Source organism: Leucoraja erinacea, chromosome 26 (genome assembly GCF_028641065.1).
Source record: "Leucoraja erinacea ecotype New England chromosome 26, Leri_hhj_1, whole genome shotgun sequence".
In the NCBI taxonomy this organism is placed as follows: domain Eukaryota; kingdom Metazoa; phylum Chordata; class Chondrichthyes; order Rajiformes; family Rajidae; genus Leucoraja; species Leucoraja erinaceus.
Genome location: NC_073402.1, coordinates 10,354,907 through 10,370,085, shown reverse-complemented (window position 1 = coordinate 10,370,085; position 15,179 = coordinate 10,354,907).

The window sequence follows — 15,179 nt, the reverse complement described above, 5'->3', positions numbered from 1 at the left end:
TTGGGATCATCACCCAATTTAGCAGGGGGGGTGAACAACAATTTCTGGGCAAAGTGAGACCTTTATTTCTGCCTCAAGTAAAAGATTAATGAAGCAGCGCACTTTGCTAGATCTGGCAAATATTGCAGGGAGTTTATTGTTTGAGCACACTGAAGCAAAATAATTGACTTTTATGATTCAGTTTGCCGCTCCACTTTTCAGTTTTATGAAAACAGATTGCTTTTTCACAGACATCGTGTCTTAAATCTGAATATAGAGGCTGCATAAATTTAAATCATGTATGTTGGTGAGTTTACCAATAAACTTTTGTCCTCTTATTCACTCTTGCCGCAGCTGGTTTAATGATTTGATTTTAAAGCCATCACTGTGCTTACGCAGAATGAGCCTGGGATTTGATATATTGTAGTTTGTGCCTGTTTTGCCCAAAGGAGGGAGAATTTCACATATAATCCATCTACAACATCTTCCCTACATTTTTGTAGCCATTGTTCATTGGTATGACATGTTTTAAGAAACATATCAAGCAGAACATTGGTGGTGACTCTGTGCAATTCTTTGCCACAGAAGGCTGTGGAGGCCAAGTTGGTGGATAATTTTAAGGCAGAGATAGATAGATTCTTGATTAGTACAGGTGTCTGAGTTTATGGGGAGAAGGCAGGAGAATGGGGTTGAGAGGGAGAGATAGATCAGCCATGTTTGAACGGCGTAGACGATGGGCCGAATGGTCTAATTTTACTCCTATCCCTTGTGACCTTATGACGTTCTAGAAATATCCAGCAAACCAGGAAGTACGTATGGTGAGAGATCACAATAGCGTTTAGTTTGGAGATACAATGCAGAAATAGGTCCATCGAGTCTGCACCAACCAACGATCCCCACACACTTACACTATCCCACCAAACACTAGGGACAATTTTACAGTCCTAAACCTATTGACCTACAAACCTGTACGTCTTTGGAGTGTGGGAGGAAACCGAAGTTCTCAGAGAAAATACACGCAGGTCATGGGAAGAACGTACAAACTCCACACAGACAGCACCCATAGTCGGAATCGAACCCGGGTCTCTGGTGCTGTAAGGCAGTAGCTCTACCGCTACACTACCGTGCCACACTTAAACCTTTCCTACTTGTGCACATGTTCAACTGGCTTATTAAATGTCGTTATTGTAATTGTCTCCACAAACCTTTCAACAGTTGTTGATTGAAAGATACATATTTACAAAACTCCAAAAAATTCTCCTTCTCTAATTCAAAATGTGCGACATGATCTTTTATGGGGACCTCGGAAAATAGATGGAACCTTAATTTGAAGTCTTAGTCATTGAATCACAGAGCATGGAAACTGGCTCTTCTGCCCAACTGCTCCCTGCTACCCCATTTGCCTGCGTCCGGCCCATATCCTTCTAAACATTTTCTATCCACATATCTGTGCAAGGGCCTTTTGAATGCTGTTCTAGCACATACGTCAAGCTGTTGTTCATAAACTACAGTTTGGCGTTCAACACCACCACCCCCTCCTAACCAGTTACCAAATTTGGGGACTGTCTCTGTGTTTCCGTTTGCAACTGGATCCTCTACTTCCTTATCAACAGAACATAATCAGTATGAACTGGCAACAACACTTCTTCCTCTAACACATCAAGGCTGTGTGCTCAGCCCCCTGCCCTACTCTCTACCTATGACTGAGTAGCCAGACAGTTTCAACATCTTCAAATTCGCTGGTGACATCTGCATTGTTGGATGAATTATGTATAATCATGAGTTACAGTTTAGGAGGGAGTTTGTCAGATTGAATGGTATGAAAACAACAGCCTTGCACTAAACATTAGTAAAACCGAGGAACTTATTGTTGACTTTAAAGGAGGGAGGCTAGGATTCACCAACCTGTCTTCAACGGGTCGGTGGTGGAGAGACTCAACAACTTCAAGTTCATGGCCAGGTATATCACTGAAGATCTGTCCTGCATCCAGCACAATGATACAATCATAAAGAAAGCCCATCGATTCTTCTTCTTCATCAGAAGATTGTAGAGATTCAGCATGTAAACAAACACTCTCTTGAACAGATGTATAGCAGAGAGCATCACTGCCTGTTTCAGCAACTCAAACGATCAGGAACGAATGAAATTAACCAAAAATCAGTGAACCCTGCACAGTCCATCGCATGTACTGACATCCCCACCATTCGAAAGGCTCAATGGGAGGGTCTGCTTCAAAAAGGCAGCCAGCATTATCAAGGACCTATACCACCCTGTCAATTCTCTCATGTCACTCCTACCATCAGGATGAAAGTATAGGAATCTGAAAATTCTAGTGTTCTGGAACAGCTACTTCCCAACAACCATCAACCTATTAAGCAATTTGCGACTCTTTAATCCTTTTGTCTCGCCTTTCTTTTCATCTCTGGCCTTTGTCCAAACATCTACCTATTTAAAAACCTATTACCTGCCAGGCTTTGTCCTGACTCTCCTCTCTTCCAGCTTTCTCCCCCATTTTTACATTCCCTCCTCGGATGCTACCCGAGCCAGAGTTCCTCCAGCACCTTGTGTTTCGATCAAGGTTCCAGCATTCCTCGTGAGCTGTGCATTACGGTCCCCTTGTTTGAGTCCCTGGAACAGACCAGCACACATTGTCACAAAATGTGGCCACAAGCTGTAGCCCCATTGATACCAGTGTCTCGCCACTGAAGCCCTCTCTCTATTCTGAGTGTGCCAGGCTTAGATTTAACCAACTCCAACAAACACTGTCTGTGAATGGGATTCCTTGGATATCATTGTAAGCAATCATCACCTGAACAGCAGATGGTATGTGAGTAAGTATATTCATGCAATGGCCACTACAATTGTGCAATCAGAGGTTAAATGAGGTCCGTGTGAGTGTGACGGGCAAGGTTTGAGTGACTTCATGAACCTTGACCAAATGAGTGAGGTTATTAAATGTTCTCCTGCAAGGGACGAGGTCAGAGTGACAGTACAGGTGCACAACCTTTTATCCGAAAGCCTTGGGACCAGGCACTTTTCGTAATTCAGAATTTTTCGGCTTTCGGAATGGAAGATTTTTAGCGTAGATTTTAACGGCTGGCTCTTCAATGTAGTTTTTTCTTGCAGAATAGGAGAGAATAGGGAGGGTTAGGCTGGGATCATTCTCTGCGAGATGATCCTAGTGCGGGAGACAAGTGTAGGAGAGGTGTACTGACTGTGTGGGCAGAACTTTGGAAGTGATTGCCCACCATTCTCAAAAGCCGCTGAGTCTTGCTGTCCCTCCAACTCCAGAGGAATCCGCTCCCCGATGGGCCGCAACGGCGACAAGTGGCAGTTCGCCCACAGCCCGAGCTGCGCCCCCTCATCCGCAACCCGAGTTGGAGCGGGGCTGGGCTAGAGTTGTTGCTGGCTGTGAGTCTCTGGGATCTCCGTGCTTGCAGTGGGCCTGGGGGTCGGTGTCCCGATGAGGGGGCGCAGCTCGGGCTGTGGGTGAACTGCCACTTGTCGCTGTAGCGGCCCATCAGGGAGCGGCTTCTGGTGGTCCTGACGTCTCTCAGCTCCTGTCCAGGGGGACGGCCGGAGACGTCAGGACCAACAAGAACCCGCTCCCCGATGGGCCGCTACAGCGACAAGTGGCAGTTCGCCCACAGCCCGAGCTGCGGCCCCTCATCCGCAACCCGGGTTCCTCTGGAGTTGGAGCGGGGCTGGGCTAGAGTTGCTGCTGGCTGTGAGTCTCTGGGATCTCCGTGCTTGCAGTCGGTGTCCCGTTGGCCCTGACGTCTCCGGTCACCCCCTAGAATGGAGCTGAGACTGGGAACTTTACTGCCCTTACCCCCTCCCTCTGCAACTGCAAACAACTCCACAGTTCCCAGTCTCAGCTCCTGTACAGGGGGGTGGCCGGAGATGTCACAGCCCGAGCTGCGCCCCCTCATCCGCAACCCCAAGACCAAGACGTACTTTGCACACCGTCAGCTTCTGTCCCTACGGGGAGCGTGTTCCTCTGTAGTTGGAGCGGGGCTGGGCTGCTGCTGGCTGTGGGTCTCTGGGATCTCCGTGCTTGCAGTGGGCCTGGGGGTCGGTGTCCCGTTGGTCCTGACGTCTCCGGTGACTGGCAATGGCTCCGACGTGAAGACAGTGCAAAGCCCCCGCGCCGGTGCAATGGGCGGGGAGCTGGAGAGGGGAGGGAAGGGGTCACACACATGGCCGGGAAGCAGAGGGGTGTAGATGGGGTGAAACTGAAGGGAGCGACAATCTGCTGCTCCCTGCCCGCTGAGTTAAAACGTTCCCACGCAAGACTCACGATACACTGTGTATCGTGAGTCTACCGTGGGAACATTTTTAACTCAACGGGCAGGCAGCAGCAGATTGTCAATTATTAACCCTCCCGCGCAATATACCCTCACCTTCTCTTTTATGAATGGGGATTTAGTTCCCCTTTCTTCGAGGACCGACCGGAGGTTCCGCTGTCACCTCTGCGGGCCGCCCTCGGTGAACGTCTTCAAGGACCTTTTTTCAAGGACCGAAAAAATGTCGCTATTCGGAGCTTTTCGTTATTTGGATCTTCGAATAAAAGGTTGTGCACCTGTACTAGCAGTGACCTCTCCTATATGTGGTCACTCAGAGATATGTGGATCTCCCACCCATTGTTGACCTCTCCCAGGGTGGAGTGCACGGATATGGGCTGCCACTTCCATGTAGTGAGGCAGCATCAGTAGCCCTCTAGGGCATCCAGCAATGGGGTGGTCCCTAAAGATGCTCCATGCCAGTGTCATGGGTGGTCATTGCTGCAAGTGTCGCTGGCATCAGAAGCCGGACCCTGCAACACACGCCATCCTGGCAGAACTGAGCAAAGGAGAGCCTGTTCCCAACAGAAAACCCAGGCAGACAACAGCCCCGGGGACTGGGCCTTGTCGTCCCATGCCACGGAGGATGGAATCTCCACTCCATCACTGTCAGAAACATGGCAAACGCATTGTGCCTGGAGACATGGGAGCTGAAAGGAGAGGAGTGCTGCTCCAATCACCACACTCACTCGGGTGGCGCAGGGGTTAATTGGAACTTTTTTGGGTCAGATTGCATTCAACCCATGAATAACTTCCCTCTGACACATCAACAACGCTACTGCCAGGTTCAGCCGTATCATTCTCAATAAAGTCCCTGCGTAAATCCGAGCGAGACTGAAAATGGAGCAAAGATCAAGGCCGCTGGTGAAATTATTATTTAAAGACTGATTGGTCTTTCCAATGGAACTGTAATGTGAAGGAAGCTTTGGGCATTATTTAAACGTACTGGGGTGAAATGAATCTCCCACAATTAAAGTGGCTGAGGGTGAGTCTTTAGACCTGCTTATGATGCACTAATTTACTTTTGCTTTGACATCATCTGACCTTTCACTGGCTCAGCAAGGATCAGCAATTTCTTCTAAGACGCACACAATAAAATCATTGAATGTGTGATTACTGGCTGCTTCATACCGGGGAATCTCATTAAGGTAATGGAAAGGGTTTGTCAGACGCAGCAGAGTAGTGCCCTGAGGGACACAATCTAGCTACAAAATTTCAATAGGTAAATCTGAGGCAAATACTAATGTTTCATAATACACAAATGAATTGACAACAAATGCCTCGGATTAACTCCCAGTTGAAGTAAGTAAAGCTGCTACTCTGTTTATTAAATTACATGTTCCGGCTCTCGCGAATACATTTTATATCCCACCCCCCCAACACACCCGGGCCCACTCAGATACCAGCCCCCCCCCCCCCCCCCTTACCCCCCCCCCCCCCCCCCCCCCCCCCCCCCCCCCCCCCCCCCCCCCACCCTTACCCCCCACCACCCCCAAAACCCGCAGAGATCCACTCATAGTGCCCACCATCTCTCAAACGCATACCCCCTGCCCTATTCTCGGATCCCACTTCCTCTATCCTCTCCTGGAGACTCTTCCCAAATATAGACAAAGTGCTGGAGTAACTCAACATCTATGGAGAAAAAGGATGGGTGATGTTTCAGATCGTGACCATTCTCAAATAATTCCTTTGAGTTTTTAACATTTATTGAAACTCTGTCACTCCAGTTTAAAGGCAAAGAACAACTTGTTAAAAATGCAGCTGTATTATTCAGGATGATATTTTCATTAAAGTAATGAAAATGTCCCTGTGACTAGTGGTGTGCCTCATGGTTTGGTGCTGAGCCCGTTACTGTTTGTTATCTACATCAATGATTTGGATGAGAACATACAGTGCAAGATTAGCAAGTTTGCTGATGATACAAAAGTTAGTGGTTTGCAGATAGTGAAGATGGTTGTGACCGATTGCAGCAGGATCCGGATCGATTGGCCTGGCGGGCCGTGGAATGGTTGATGGCATTTAATACAGAGAAATGGGATGTGTTACATTTTGGGATGTCTAACAAGGGCAGGACCTATACAGTGAATGGTAGGCCTCTGGGGAGTGTTCTGGAGCAGAGGGATCTAAGAGTGCAGGTACATGGATCCTTGAAGGTCGAGTCGCAGGTAAATAAGGTGGTCTAAAGGCTTTTGGCACTTTGGCCATCAGTCAGAGTGTTGAGTATAGAAGGTCGGAGGTCATGTTGCAGTTGTATAAGACGTTAGTGAGACCGCATTTAGAATATTATGTTCAGTTCTGGGCACCATGTTATAGGAAAGATATTGTCAAGTTTAAATGAGTTCAGAGAAGATTTACGAGGGTGTTGCCAGGAGTATAGTGTCTAAGCTATAGGGAGAGGTTGAGTAGGCTGGGTCTCTATTCTTTGGAGTGCAGGAGGATGAGGGATGATGTTATAGAGGTGTATAAAATCTGGTAGATGCATAGAATCTCTTGCCCAGAGTAGGGTAGTTGAGGACCAGAGGACATGGGATCAAGGTGAAGGGGAATCGATTTAATAGGAATCTGAGGGATAACTTTTTCACACAAAGGGTGGTGAGTGTATGGAACAAGCTGCCAGAGGAGGTAGTTGAGGCTGGGACTATCCCAACATTAAGAAACAGTTAGACAGGAACATGGATAGGACAAGTTTGGAGGGATAAGGACCAAACACAGGCAGGTGGGACTAGTGTAACTGGGACATGTTGATCGGTGTGGGCAAGTTGAAGGGTCTGTTTCCACACTGTATCACTCTATGACCCTAAAGTTGCTCACCAATGTCAGGTACATGACATCCCCATTCAATATCCCTAAAGATAGACCAAGGGTATCTAATGAGGTAGATAGTAGCTCAGAACTGATCTCTAGCTGTTGGTAGGATGGTTCAGTTGCCTGATAACAACTGGGACTAAACTGTTTCTGAATCTGGAGGTATGTGCTTTTAAGAGGCATTTAGACAGACACTTAAATAGACAAGGCACAGGAGGGTGTAGAGTCACAGTCGTGCTGCTCAGAAGCAGACCCTTCAGCACAACTCATCCATGCCAGTACAGTTTTATACCTGAGCAAATCCCACCTGCCCACGTTTGACCCATATCCCTCTTAACTGTTCCTGTCCAAGTACCTGTCCAAATGCCTATGATTTGAATCCATGCACGTGTGACTCGCATCTCTGCTGCTGGGGCTGCTGCCAATGGAGGCAAGGATTTCACTGATTGTGTACTGCAATGTAAGAGCAGCCATACCGACCAAATGCTCCCATCATCATCCAACATGGCACAGTCAGTGGGTAGATTGAGGATGGTAGGAATGACATGAGATAATTTCCAGAAATTAAATGAACTCTTCAGTGTGATAGTAGTGAGCACACCAAGGTGTGATGTTATTAAGTAAATTCACAGTTGAGCCTGTGTGTAAACTTACTGCCAATGGTGGATTGGAACAGTCTACGGTGCGTTATCAGCAGACAAATGCCTTGCAGTTATTAGTGCGCAGATACCCTGGCCAGTCTATCTTGGGGGAAAATTAAAAGCTATGTGTGTTCTTAATATGTAAATATATTGCACAGTGCATTGATAGAGAGTAAACACATTATTAATGAGCAAATGCCCCCCCAGTTTGCTTCAATAGGTATACACACTGTATTATACTCTGGTATATGCTGAATATCCACGTTGACCTGGTTCAGTACACACTGCAGTCAGCGTGATGTTGGATGTGTATGAGTATAATGCAGTCGGTTCATTGTTTGAGCTCCTTCAACATGAATCGAGGAGGTTTCAGTTTCAGGGATCATGTCATTCTAGAAACATTTTCAAAAATGCAAAGAAAAAGTCAGAATGCAGGTGTTTAGTTTGAAAGGTGCAAACGGGCTGCAGTAGTGAGTTTTGTGAGTTAGTTTATTGTCACGTGTACTGAGTTGCAGTCAAAAGCGTTTGTATGTCAGCGGAAAGACAATACATGATTGCAATCAAGCCATCCACAGTAAACTAACCGTCTGGTGGTTTCATTCCTTGTGAATTGGGAAACATTAATTGAGATGACCAAAACACAAAGTGCACCATTCGCTGCTCCTGTGGGCCTATTGTACATCGGTGAGACCATGCACGTTTCACCGAGCACGTGCTTTCGGTCTGCCAAGGCATGCTGGGTCTCCCAGTTGCTCGCTTCTCTTCCCATTCCCATATTGACCTTTCTGCCCTGAGCCTCCTCCATTGCCAGAATGAGGCCACACGCAAACTGGAGAAACCACACCTTGGGTAGTTTACAACCCAATGGTATGCACATTGAATTCTCCAATTTGTCTTCCCTTTCTCTTTCCTGTGTCCTCCCCACACTCCAGTAGGCACCAAATTCTCCCATTATCCCCTCTTTCTCTCCCTGTCCCCTTCTGCATATATATCTCTCCCTCTAGCTTTATATTTCAATCTCTTATCTGATACTCTTTTGTCTCCATTTCACCTCTAGCCTTTGCCATTTACTCCATCCATCTTCCAATCACGCTCCCCTCTCCTGTACCCACCAATCACTTGTCAGACTTTGTCCTGCCTATCTCTATGTTCCATCCCCCCCACCCCTGCACCATCAGTATGAAGAAGCTTTCCAACGAAGTATCATTTGTCTATTCCCTTCTTGATTGGTACAGGTGTCAGAGGTTATGGGGAGAAGGCAGGAGAATGGTGTTAGGAGGGAAAGATAGATCAGCCATGATAGAATGGCGAAGTGGACTTGATGGGCCAAATGGCCTAATTCTACTCTTATCCCTTATGACCTTCACTGATGCTGCCTGACCCACTGAGTTCCTCCAGCACTTTGTGTTTTGCTCAAGATTCCAGCGGCTGCAGTTCCTTGTGTCTCAATTAATTCAGATGAAGTTGATTCCAGACTGTGGATGAATGCTAAGTGCTGAGTGAATGTTACTTACTGAAATTCTCAGCCTCAAATACTTCGGGTGGTTTGAAAGGTTAATTGATCTTCCATTATGCCGGTCTCCGTGTATGTCACCTCTGTTCATTCAACACATAAACAAATGGATTTTGTGTGTAAATTCTCCTACTTGTAAAAAGGAACCTCTTGCATCAGCCTTTCATAACTTCCAAAAACACTTCAACTGCAAAAGGTTATTTTCAATGCTGCAATGTAAGAAACATGGCGGCCAATCTGTGGATGGCAGAGAGCAACTTGACTCAGTGTTTTAAATGGGTTAGTTGAGGGATGAATATAAACAGAAAAATAGGTTATTTCAGCTTTTCTTCCACATAGCCTCATGGGGATTCTTATAAACAGAGGCAAGCTAAAAGAGTGTGTGAGATTTTACCTGATAGATAGATACCCAATAGATGCCAAATACATTGGAGGCTGGATATTGTAACCAGCTTCCAGAGTCTGTCTCCATCTCAGTCAGCGAAACCACTGTAACATCGGACGGAATGTTCTCTGCACCACTGCAGTAGAATCGCTTCCTCCCTGCAGTGTGGTGCCCAGAAATACACACAGTACTCTTACTGTGAATTATCTAATGTTTTGTACAGTGTTACCATAATCTCGATATCATCAGAAGTCCCATCGGCCTTCTCAATCACCTTGTTCATGGTGTGTGCGTGTTTGGACATGTTCACCCGGGTATAATGGTCCTTATTAAAGCAAAACGCTGGAGGAACTCTACAGGTCAGGCAGCATCCGTGGAAAGAATGGACAGATTAAATTCACTGCCGCAATGTAAGAAATGTGGCAGCCAATCTGTGGATTGCAGAGAGCGATTCACAGATAGTTTGGGTTGCAACCCTTCATCACACCATTGAATGACTCCAGTACTTTTATATTATGCATTCCCTCCACATATGCTGCCTGGCCTACTGGGTTCCTCCAGCACTGTGTTTCACTCAAGATTCCAGTTCCCAGTCTCTCCACCATCATGTTCCTCAGTACTTGCTCAACTCAGTCCATTCACTGTGTGAACCTTGGCCATCAGTTCAAAATTGTCAACATTAAATTCCACCTGTTATTTTTCTGCCCATCTTACCAACTCATGAACACCACCCGATAATAGAAGACTACCCTCCTCACTATCACAGAACCACAGCTACACTTGTAACATTACCAATCATACTGCCCACATTTCCATCAGGATTGTCCATGTATGCAACGAATACTGAGATGCAAGGCTCGGGTAACCTGTTGTACCTTCACACCCTTTCCATTTATCTTAAATAACAGGAACAAAGGGATGGAAGATTGCCTGTGTGTGAGCTGACTGAAACTGTACAGATGATGTGCCTGGCTGAGTTTTGAGGTGAGTTATCAGGAAACCAGCCAGGCAGTCAGTGCTTGCGAAAACAATTGCAATATCCTGTACCAAGGATGTTTCAAATCTAAAATAAAAGCAGAAAGCAATGGAAATAACCAGCAGGTTGTCTAGTTCCAGGGCTAAACAATCAACCTCATGAAATGTCTTGCACAGTACAGGATCTGCCTTAGAATGATGATCACAAGCTCTGTTGTACTGTTGCCTTCTGCTTCACCCATTTTAAACACCACGGCACCAAGGTTTGGCTTCAGATCCATCGGCGACTGTACGTCAGTCACTCTGCTGTCATGTCATTCTATGCAGTGAAGTGGCAAATGTTGTCGGCTCAATTGAACCCAGTCATTGTTTATGTCCATGGGAGAGGCGACTTCAGCTAAACTATGTTGGGCTGGAAGATAGTGAAGTTCTGAGCACCCATCAGCGTCCTGCTCTGGAGAATTCCAGCATCCTGTGGCCACCACAAGTCCTACGTAAGGCAGGGCGATACATCCCCAGAGATCCATCATCTTGTTTCCCTGTAATTTTATATCTATGCACGGTCATCACATCTTCATCTCTATGACTCCAGTGTGCTGCAGTTTAACGAAATAAGTACCAAACCTCTGTATCCAACAACTTTTACTGAAGGCATTCAGCACTCAACTAATAGCAGCAGTCTGTGCAACCTACCTTAAAAGTCATGCCACATGATGCATGTCATTCTTGAACATCTATATCTATATATTACTAAAACTCTCATCTTGTTTGTTTCTATGTCTGTCTGTCTGTCACCCCATGTGATCCTGAAATTACGCCAAAATTGTACACAACAGCGCTACAATTTTTGGCCCACCTTACCATTGTCCTATGTTGTATCACGTTTCGTTCAGATTGATGGTATTTTACAAGTTATTCACATTTTAAACAAAAAACACTTTGACAAAAAACTGGCCGTTAGCAGTGTATGATGTCACAATGGGATCTCATTTACATAAACTGCCCCTCAGCAGTGTTCCACCCCAGAATTACATCATAACGGGATCTCATTTACATTTAAAAAAAAAGTTGTTTTAAAAAACACAGCAGCTTCCACCTCACAATGAGGGGGTAGGGAGGGGAGAAAAGTTACGGAGGGACGGAGGGAGTAATGGAGTGTAGGGGAAAGGGGAGGGAAAGGTAGGGGAGGAGGAGAGGAGGAGTAGATTCACCTTATCTATTCCAGTCATAATCTTATGCATCTCTATAAGATCACCCCTCAGCCTACTGCACATCGAGGAATAAAGTCCTAGCCAGCCTGGCCTCTCTCTATAGCTTAGGCCCTCAAGTCCTGGCAACATCCTTGTAAATCTTCTCTGCACATTTTCCATCTTAATGACATCCTTCCTATAGCAGGATGACCAACAGTGAATGCAACCGCACTGTCCCTCAACCTCAACAGAAGCTGATTGACTTGCTGGCTTCCTCCAGCAGATTGATTGATATTTTTTCCCCCATGGTTGACATTGTCCCTGGCTCCATGCCTCTCCAAACCCATGACCTTTGCTGCTCAACCTGTGCTCCTCCAATCCCCACATCCAGCCCACCCCAGCCCCAGGTTTACACACTGCATGGCACGGTGTGTGAAGGCATGGCCTTCCTCCAGTAATGCTTGTGGTTTGGTCATTGGTGATATTGGAAGCTGCAGACCAAGTCCTGGGTGATTGTATCGCAATGACCCGGCCTCGCTGGGTGCTGATCAGTTGCCATCCTCACTCCTGATATTCACAAACATCCCCAAAACCTTTTAAAATGTAGTTTTCATCTTTAAACACAAACAATTTAAAATATATGCACTCTTGTTTGAGAAATTAATTCATGTGTGTCTCTTTAACATTCTTGTCATGTGCATCGAAGTACAATGAAAAGTGCATTTTGCATGCTATACAGTCAAAGAAAGACTGTACATGAATATAATCAAGCCATCCACTGCGTACAGATATAGGATAAAGGGTACAGCATTTAGTGAACGATAAACATAGTTTAAAGGTCTCCAAAAAGGTAGATGGGAGATCAGGACAACATTCTAGCTGGTGAGAGGATGGTTCAGTTGTCTGAGAACTGCTGGGAAGAAGTTGTCCTGAATATGGAGGTATGAGTTTTCAAACTTCTGTATCTCTTGCCTGATGGAAAGGGAGTGACCAGGGTGAGATTGGTCCTTGATTATGCTGGTGGATTTCTCGAGGGCTGTAGGGATTAAATGGGAGAGAGTTCAGTTTGTGTGATGGTCTGGGCTATGTCCACAATTCTCTACAATTTATTGTGGGCATGGATAGAGCTGTTACCACATCAGGTGATGATGCATCCTGATAAAATGCTTTCTATGGCACATCTGTAGATGCTGGTGAGGGTTGGTGGGAACATACCAAGCTTCCAATGCATTGAGTATATAAAGTTTCTGCAATGCCACAATTGTTGTCTAACTTGGGTGAGAAGGTGAACCTGCCACGTCCAGTCATGGTGGCCATCAGCATGCCCTTGTCTCCCTGTCGGGCCCGCCATGCTCTGTTTCCTTTTGAGAGCAGTACTGGAGCACATCCTGCTAGACTGACATGCCACTTTGCTGCTGACAGGCTTCTTCTGTGCAGCCACGGCCTCTCAGAGAGCAAGGGAAGGTCACGTTTCTCTGCATCTTGTTTCTACATGTGTACATTGCTGTCCCTCCTGCCACGGGGTCCCTGGCCTTGCCAGAATTATCTGCTGTGCTCGGCTCAATGTTTGCTCTCAAAAATCGCAGGTCACTAAGGCACCCAGGAAATACTCTCCTGAGGAGCTTCCAGCCAAAAGAGTATGTTACTCTGGGTGGTTTAGTGTGAACATCTTCAGTGAGTGTAGAGCTGCCTTTCAAAGTGTCTTGTTGTGAGTTGGAGCCCTTTAAATGGTGTTACGATGGAGAACGGTACAGGATATGTGCCTAGTCTTAGTCATAGAATCATTGAATCATAGAGGACAGACACAGGCACTTTGGCCCTACTCAAACAAGGAGTTTTGCTGAGTCAGCCCCACCTTTCCAAATTTAGTTTATATTCTTCTAAACCTTTCCTAAACATGCACCTGCCTAAATATCTTTTAATCACCCGCCTCGACCACTTCCTCTGGCAGCTGTTCGGTTTAATACCATCCACCTTCTGTGAAAAATGTGGATATCTGATTTGTTTTAACTGGCCTATCCTGGGTAAAGATTGTGACCACCCATCTTATCTACACCCCTCATGATTGTATAAACCTCTTTGTGGTCTCCAAAGGTACGTGCTAGTACATGAGCCCCCCGATGTACGGTGGTCAGGTGGTTACTGTAATTTGCACAGTGGCTGATGCCTTCCCGCATGTCCTGTGACAAGGCACCATCACTGATCAAGAGAAAACTGTAAAACACAAAGTTCTTATGATCTGTGACACTGAACTACAGGGGTCACAGCCAACAAATCCCTGACATTAACTCCAAATATACGGTAGACCAGAGTTGCTGTTTGCTTTTCAGATTAATGATAGGTCAATGTTGGTTTAGCCATTGCCATGGAAAAGCAAAACAACTGCAGATGCTGAAAATCTGGAATAAACTTGGAGGATGCTGGAAACTGTTGGCCCTCTCACCTCTGTACACTTGTTAAATGACAAGGCAGGCAGAACCACACTTAAAATATATATTTTACTTCGGAGTCACGTGAGTGACTACGTGAAGAACCCGTCCAGCACGCGTGCGCGACATTGCGTTCACGCAGTGCAACAGCGACAAGTGGGAGTACAGGCGCTCCCGCTACAAGCCTGAAGGCTGTTAGGTAAGTACTTGCCCAGTTTAACAGGGGGAGCAAAGCAGCAGAGGGAAGCGGCCCCCGTTCGACTCCAGGGAAGGAGCGTTCCGTCAGTGGAGGGGGGAGAGGCAGCACCGGGACCGCACACGCTGCGATCCACAGTAGGGTACTGCGCCGATGCCCAGTCCGCTAACTGCTGTCTGACCAACAGCAGCGGACTGGAAGGAAATTCAAAACCGGCCGGTACCCCTGCAACTCCCGACAAGGAGACACGCTGCCCGAGAACCGCAGATCCCGGCCGAAAACGGCAGGCAGCCTCCAGAGCAAGTCAGCAAGCAAATCTTGGGCTGAAGACGGACACAGAGGATGGAACACAAGTGTTTGCTCTCCAAGCCTTGAGTAAGGTCATGGAGTATAAAACTCCAGCGAGACTTGCCCCAGGAGCAGGGGCAAGCTCACCAAGGGAGCATAACACTCCCGCTCCAGTGCTACAGCACTGGTCATCTCCCTTGTCGAGGGATTGATGGTGACCAGAGCTGTGCTGGTCAAGAAGAGGGGTCACTGGCTGAACAACATCGGGAGTATGCTTGAGGTACAGGGTCAGGAAGAGCTGCTGGGTGTGGCCGCTACGTGGCTGCACCACGAGCGAGATGGCCTTTCAGTCTCACTGACGGCCAGCCTATTACCTGTTTTCCAAAAAACCTCTCCAAGACAGGTAGCCATGAGGCGTTGGATTCATCACGCCT